This window comes from Anabrus simplex, chromosome 9, assembly GCF_040414725.1.
Source record: "Anabrus simplex isolate iqAnaSimp1 chromosome 9, ASM4041472v1, whole genome shotgun sequence".
NCBI classification, from domain to species: Eukaryota; Metazoa; Arthropoda; class Insecta; order Orthoptera; family Tettigoniidae; genus Anabrus; species Anabrus simplex.
In genome coordinates this window covers 157,367,833-157,373,832 of record NC_090273.1, presented here as the reverse complement: position 1 = coordinate 157,373,832, position 6,000 = coordinate 157,367,833, and the positions used below count along the sequence as shown (strand labels likewise).

General features: G+C 32.6%; 1 protein-coding gene across 1 annotated transcript in view; it reads left to right on the top strand.

The window, feature by feature from the left end:
- Positions 1-250: 250 nt before the first annotated feature.
- Positions 251-6,000, top strand: part of LOC136880918 (leucine-rich repeat-containing protein 9) — a 130,196-nt gene continuing 124,446 nt past the window's right edge. Inside the window, exon 1 of the mRNA XM_067153446.2 lies at positions 251-284. The gene's annotated coding sequence lies outside the window, so the exon portion shown is untranslated. The remainder of the gene's footprint in view (positions 285-6,000) is intronic.

The window sequence follows — 6,000 nt, the reverse complement described above, 5'->3', positions numbered from 1 at the left end:
ATATTAGTTGTTTTAAGATCTTAGCTAATTGGCTGATGATGACACTTGAAATGTGTTGAAACCGGTCCCAATAAACAGGTTGTAACTACTTTTTACTACGGAGTATTGAAAGGTGGATCCTTCCCTATAATATTGTACATCTTCTTATTTCTCTATTCAATACGGAACAATCATGAAGTTTTTAACTTTAAAAGGCATGGAGACAGGCGGACATCAAAGGATGGAAGTACGTATGGGTGAAGCAGGGAAAGCTGTTCGCTAGAAAGGAAGAGAAAACTACTCCGGTAAGAATTCTTTCAAAAAAAGACATTGAAAATATCCAGTAACTGGCTGAAAGTGTCAATATTTAATTTTACTCTAGTGTATCTTAAATTTAGTTATGGATGTCAGTTACATTGATAGTTGTAGTTTATTACTAGATTCAAAGGTATACAATAATTGTGATGAATGGCTACAGATGACAGATGACAGATGGTTATAATATTAAGACACAGCAGGCCACTGGTAGATGTGCTGATATTTAGTGAAATAAATGTAAATAATGAAATGGAAATTGAGCAGTATGAGTTAGAAGGATATAGTATGCATTATTCAATAAGAAATGTTTCTAGGGGTGGAGGAATAGTAATTTTTGTCAAGGAAGGGTTCATATTTAAAGAAAAGAAATGTATAACAAATCAGTTTGAAAATTTATCAGGGGAAGTTTGGATTAATGGAACACTATATGGGATCATTATGGCAGTATACAGACCACCTGACTATAATCCAAAGGATTTTATGGAGGAGTTAGATCTTCATTTACACAGTATGAATGCCAGAAACTTAATAATTATTGGGGACATGAACATAGATATTCTGAAAGACAGCAGAGTCACATCCTTGTACAATAATGTGCTAGCAGATCATCAGTTAGTTCATTGCATTAACAAGTTCACAAGGGAAGAATATGTAAATGGAAAACTAACACAATCCTGCATCGACCATGCATTGATTAGGAATGGGAAAAATGTAAGAGATTCTTCTGTAATTCAGACTAAAGTTTCTGATCATTATATAATAACTGTACAGATATCACATGATACTAGGTGTAATAAATATGCTCCAAGTGAAAAAGTTATAGATAACATACAGGAAAGGGTGAGTAAATCCATGTTAAGAACAGAAATAGAAATTATTGGAAAAGAAATAAATGAGAATATGAGTTCAGATGATATATACATGAAGATTTGCAATGCAGTTAACAAGGCAACTAATGAAACGAAGGATAAAAAAAACCAGAAGAGAAGGAAAGACACTCAACCGTGGCTGACGGGTGATATAATAGAAAAAATCAAAGAAAGGGACAGACTTTTCAAAAGATGGAAAAATGCATCAAATTCAAATCCAGAAAATAAGGAAAATTTAAGGAGGTTATATAAAAGAATGAGGAATGATATAATAGCTGATATTCATAAAGCAAAAAGAAAGTATTACAGATTACAGTTTGAAAGTTGTAGAGGGGACATGAAGAAAACTTGGGAAGTATTAAATGATGTGCTAAAGACTAAAAAGAAATGGACAATAGAAGAAACGGTAAGACATTATTTAGGAAGGCAAGACTCACTAGAAAATATAGTTGATAACTTTTCAAAAACATTTTCAGAACAGCTAGACAAGGTAGTACATGAATGTAGGGTACAACGAAGACCATTACCTAATACAGAGAGACTTTCATCATTTTACCTACCACTAGCAAGTACAGCAGATATAGCAAACATAATTGAAGGAATGGACATAAATAAATCACCAGGCATGGATAAATTAACAGCTAAACATCTTAGAGATAACATAGACATAATAACACCAGTAATACAGAAGCTAATCAATAAAATAATAGAGACAGGTATTTTCCCAAAGGATCTGAAGACTGCCATAGTGAAACCTATTTACAAGCAAGGTTCACATTTACAGTATGAAAACTATAGACAGATATCTATTCTTCAAACTATAGGTAAAGTTGTTGAAAGATACATTGCTGATCACCTAATCTCATATTTAGAAAAATTTAAAATAATTGATGAACATCAATTTGCTTATCAAAAACACAAGGGTACAAGTAATCTTCTTGAGGAATTCTCCAATTTGATCAATGGGAAGCTAAATCAAGGTATGCACATTTTAGCTATGTTTATTGATTTCTCAAAGGCATTTGATTCAATTTTCCATGAAAAAATTATTGCAGCCTTAAGCAAAATTGGGGTAAGAGGAACACCACTAAAAGTTTTTGAAAGTTATCTGACTGACCAAACGTATAGGGTAAAAATTGATAATATATATGGAGAAATAACTTCTATTAAAAGAGGTGTTCCACAAGGAAGTATCCTAGGACCCATTTTGTATATTATTTTTGTCAATGATATAAGCTCATGTTTTAAAAACTGTAAATATTTCATGAATGCAGATGATAAACTAATTGTATCAGTACATAAAAACCCAAAAGTGGCAAAGAAGCATTTAGAAATGGAGTACAACTACTTTCAAGAATGGTGCCATGATAAGGGTCTAATAATTAACACTTCAAAAACAAAAGTCTTGTACATTACTACGCCAAAAATGCAAAGAGAAAACATTAAAATAACAGGCCATTCAGTGTAGTGCATTCATGATGGTGAACAAAAATCATGCAATTGTGACTATGTAATAGAGGAAGTTGATAACATGAAATATTTAGGTATAATAATAGATAGATATTTTTCATGGAAGCAACATATTAATAAGTTGTGTGAAAGACTGAGACTAAGCTTGTTCAAAATGCAAATGGTTAAGTATATAATACCGTACCTCATGATAGCTTAAAAATGGTTTATCATTCACTTGTTGAGTCACTTATATTATATGGTGTAAGTGTATGGGGATCAGCTTCTGTTACAGACATAAACATGGTACAAATGTTACAAAATCGTATTGTCAAAGCATTCTTTTGGTATGAAAACAGAGGAATATTTAGCTTAAGTGAGGATATGTTAACAGTAATGTACCAGAAGGAAAGGTTCTTGAGAGTAAAACAACTTTATATGTACAACATAATTAAAGAAAATTACTGGAAGCCTCAATATAGAAATGAACATACACATGGAACAAGACTGAGGCATATAAGTTATTTTCAGGTCATGAGGTACTACAACAAATATGGATCTAGAACACTGCAAGTTGTAGTTCCTAAATTTTTGAACAAGTTGCCCTCAGAATTGACACACTTGAAAAAACCAAATATCAACTAAAAAACATGTGAAACTATGGATCATAAATAATAAAATTACAGTTTAAATATTTGTTCATGAATGAAAAATGTACCAAAGACTTATCTATTTTGAGTGATACTTTCAGGGATTAAGAAAAACTCACACCACAGGACAAAATTACAATGCTAATGTAAATATACAAACCTTATTAATGTTGTAAACAGTAAGGATTGCAACAATGTATACAAATGTGAAACAACTACACCGGCAGATAAGCACATCAAGTGCTTTGCAGGTGTAAATAATTGCAAAGATAATGTATAATATCCTACTGCATATTTGCAAATGTATTTTAGGTAAATAAATAAATAAATAAATAAATAAATAAATAAATAAATGAATAAATAAAATTATTATTATTATTATTATTATTATTATTATTATTATTATTATTATTATTATTATTAATTTTTTGATGTTACTTCTGTTTCAAATATCTTGGTTTTTAAACTGGGTTAATGCATGGGAGATCCAGTAAGGATTATCAGGGTGGGATACCTTTCGTATTAAATTTTGTTTCTTGTTCCTTTATTTATTACTTGATTTCTTTTTTGGGGGTTTTACGTGCATTTGGGGATGGTTTACGGCTTACTGGCCTCCATTTTTCGACCAATGTTGTCCTCCCCCGGAATTGGTCCTTACCATGTTTAACAATTAGCTATTGTATCCTTGGTGGTGATGATTGTTTTTTGAAGATAATGAGGATTTTGATTTAATATGGTGGACTGCCCCTTGTGATATTGCTCTGTGGCTTGATGTAACCCATGTTGGGTGTGGTTGATTTTATCCTTGGAGCTCATTTACGCCCTTTTCTTTTGGTTTCCCCTGCTTGTGTTGTTGGGATTTTTCCTTTCCCTTTGGCATTGCCTTCGTGATGTACAGGCCGTACTGTACCTCCGATGACATCACACAAAGAGGCGAACTGTTTCCTTCGTCTGACCCGTGCAATGCAAGGACATGATGCGTCTTTACCGTTTGTAATTACGAAATATTTACAAATGTTGTATTAATATTACAGGCGAGATCACTAAAACCTGTAATCGCATCATAACTCATAAGTCAGGTCTATGTAATTTTAGGAGGAGGTTTGAAGTGCGATCCATGTGGTCAAAGCTTCATTGTTTTACTCGCCAATGTACCCAACAAACAATTATTATGCATTAATACAAATATGGAGACAAAAATGTGCAATAATAAACTTTACTTCCATACCTCTAGATGGCCATAAATACAATAGCTTTTTTGTTGTTGTTGTTGTTGTTGTTGTTGACACTCCTGGAACTATCCTTCGAAGACTTTCTTGAGACCCTTTCTTCTATACAAACATTTATATCGGTTTTTGTTTAGGAATAGCCCATGTTTTCCCAAATATTAATGCACTCATCAGCTAAATCTATTAGTTACTTCGCATATTCACGGAAACTGCCGATGAATGGTTTTTATTCTCATTAATTTGGGGGAGAAAAGGCAGCGCGTACTCAACATTCCGAACCCAAGAAATAACCATATGTAGGTTCAATTGGTTACTGTCCACTTTTATACTTGTTCTGTATCAACAATAAAACGCTCTGTTGTAAATCTGTGTAACACGAACGTCAAAAGCAGAACTCGTCATCAGCTCTGGAAAATGAGTGAAACATACAACTTTATTCTTCGTACCAGGTATTTTTTCGGTGGGGATTTTCGTTTTTCATAAAGGTAACCTGCCACCCATACGAAGAAAATGAACATATTACTGTCTATTTACTTGTATAGTTGTATTTTCGCCGTGGAATGCACAAGTTCTTAGCATTGTGGCAAATGCAGACTTTCACACACTGTATTTAAATTTTTTGCACATTATTTTCCCACAAAAACGTGTTATACGATAACAATTAAATGAATAAATTACACGAGAAGTATTACATCCCTTGAATTTCCATTACTCACCATGTGAAGATGCCATACCTAACCTACACAATGAGGTCTCATTATCTTAATAACAGCTGTTTACGTAAATCCTGATGTGATAAATTTAAAGAAAAAACATGCAATATACTTAAATATAAATGTTTGTCTCTCAACGGTCACAATTATCTTAAGATTGCCCCCAATCCTTATGGATTACATTCACAAGTACAATTTGTAACATTCGCTTAGCTCGCCTCAGTTGATCAGCTGATTGGCTTGGCGCGCTTTCTACAGTACGGCCTGTATATTACGAAGGCAGTGCCTTTGGGTATTTTACAAAAGGTTTCTGATATCCTGTGCTGGACCTCCCAGTGTACCTGGTCTCTCTGTTAAGTAAGAAGCAGGAGAGTTTCAAGACAGTAAGAAAATATCTCTCAAGGTGTAATTCGAAAGGTTGTAATTTCAAACCCCTACCTAAGACATTGGCTAATTTTAAAGGTATATTTTCTCCGTTTAGAAGTGATTGTGGTTGTTGCGAAGGTGACCTAAAGTTTCTCTTTGTACCTTTTCATTTATTTAATTCTTTTCTTATCTACCAGCCGTTTTTTAAAATTTGATTTCCTTTATTTAAAGTGTTTAGTTTAACTTGAATTCTATTGGAATTTTACTGTGGTTTCAAACAAGTCAATTTAATTTAATTTAATCTGATGTTTAAAAATAATTTGATTCATATTCCATTACAAACAGATCTAACTTTAATTCAGGTAACTTATATTTTATTTGTTATATCTTCGAGGTTGATCTGTAATTTATTTTACCTGTTAATTTC